Source organism: Octopus bimaculoides, chromosome 19, assembly GCF_001194135.2.
Source record: "Octopus bimaculoides isolate UCB-OBI-ISO-001 chromosome 19, ASM119413v2, whole genome shotgun sequence".
NCBI lineage: Eukaryota > Metazoa > Mollusca > Cephalopoda > Octopoda > Octopodidae > Octopus > Octopus bimaculoides.
In genome coordinates, this window is record NC_068999.1 from 41,911,500 (window position 1) to 41,913,713 (window position 2,214).

At 35.5% G+C, this 2,214-nt stretch overlaps 1 protein-coding gene across 1 annotated transcript in view; it reads right to left on the reverse strand.

Moving 5' to 3' along the window:
- Nucleotides 1-2,214, reverse strand: part of LOC106873036 (filamin-B) — a 164,815-nt gene that overhangs the window by 108,574 nt on the left and 54,027 nt on the right. The gene's annotated exons all lie outside the window — the stretch shown is intronic.

The window sequence follows — 2,214 nt, forward strand, 5'->3', positions numbered from 1 at the left end:
CCTATAGTGTACTAACGAACTGGTATATAATTGTTCACGTGTTATTGACTCTCTTTTTCTCTGCTGTAATATTTCTCATACACACATGCATCACTCACATACACACTTTTCTTTGTATGACGGCCTGTCTTTGATTATGTTATTATATGTCGTATTCACACTCTCACACAGACATACATCTTTAACGCTACACTAAATATCTCTGTTATTCATCTTATACGGTTGTGGTCTTTCATTGCTGGTCATCTATGTTATCGTCGCATAACATATCATCTATATCATCTTCGATACAATATTGTGTGTTCGACCGTGTGACACGTTTAAATAAAGGGAGTCCTCTGTTTCTTCCATTCGTCACCATTTCTCCTTTGAGTTCGCACGGTCGTCCCTTACACATATATACGTACAGGTGTGTGCATACCTACGTCTACCTGTATATATAGGTGCATATCTGGGTACAGGACATTGCAAACAAAACGTAGACAAGAAATAATAATAACCAGAGTACAGAAAACACACAAGCCACATAGAGAACATTTTCCTTCATCAGCTACCCCCGCATTAACACCGGCGTTTCGAAGAATATATATATATATATATATATATATATATATATATATATATATATATATATATATATATATATATATATACATACATACACACACACACTTTATTGTAGATTATTGATGCTTCCAATGGCTTCATGTGGAAGCAATTTCCACAATTTTCAAGCAATCCATGCAGTTAATTACCAGCATTTTTTTTAGTGGATCACTAGAAAATTGTGGAAATTCTGACTACCTGAAAGCATTGGTAATGTTGTTGATTCAACACAAGTAAAGAGTATTTAGCCAACAAATGTGGTGTTGAACACTCATTATAACTGTTGATATACACAAGTGAGACATGCACTGGTTATGAAGAGGGAAGACCATTGATTGGTTGCAATGCAAAGGGCCATTGAAAGAAAACCATGGAAAGAGAATATCTAAAATTAGGTAATTTGAGAATGAATTTAATGATGTGACAGCAGAGGATTAAAACCTCAAGTCCTGCTGGGTTGGACAAGTTGCAAAGTTCACAGATGACAAGTGTGCCCGTGTTGCTGAGGTGATATTCAAGAAATCAGAAAAGTGTATTTGGAATGCCTCTGCAATGAGGACAATTTAGTTAAATGATTTGAGCCAAGATGGAAAAGAAGGAATGGGAAACATTGTGGCTAGTGGTGTGTAGCAACATACAATAGTCTGATAGATACAAGTAACTATATTTACACACACACACGTGTGTGTATGTGAAATATAGTATTAATATTATACAATATTATATAGTTATACTGGCTACTTTACAAATTGGTTTCGCAAAACAGTGAAGAAAAATCAGACCCAAAACACGAAGCAGCCATAATTATAGGGTGCCGGGGAGAAAATATTAAGTTAAGGGGACATTGAAGTCTTTAGTCATTTTTGTGTTGCTGTGTTTATATCATTCTTTAGTCATTAGTATGTTGCTGTGTAACTGATTCAACAAATTATAGATTTAACGTTGTGTTACACTTAATATTTATTTAATAATGTTTTATTGATCAATTAATAACGAATTTAACAACAGAGATCAAAGCAAGCGACAAACTGCTGAACACATCTGGCATTTATCAGCTCAAAATTTACAAACTTAATTCTTTGGTTCAAATCACATTTAGGTTAATTTGAACTTTCGATATTTTTGAAAATCAATATTTTGAAATGAATACATACCAGTTGAACAGGAAATTACTGGCCTGGTGCTCAAATTTGAAATGAATATTTTTGTAATCGAACATGGTGAAACGATAAAGCAGAGCTGTTGATCTTGGATGCTATATTGCATGAATTTGTGAATTTATGTGTGTGTGTGAATGTGTGTGTGTGTGTGTGTGTGGATGCGTGTGTGTGTGTAAATGTGTGTGTGTGTGTGTGAATGCGTGTGTGTGTGAATGCGAGCGTGTGTGTGTGAATGCGAGTGTGTGTGTGTAAATGTGTGTGTGTGTGAAAATGTGTGTGTGTGAATGTGTGTGTGTGAATTTGTGTTTGTGTGAATGCATGTGCGTGTGTGTGAATGTGTGTGTGTGAATGCGTGTGTGTGTGTGAATGTGTGTGTGTGTGTGTAAATGTGTGTGTGTGTGTGTGAATGTGTGTGTGAATGTGTGTGTGTGTGTGTGAATGTGTGTGT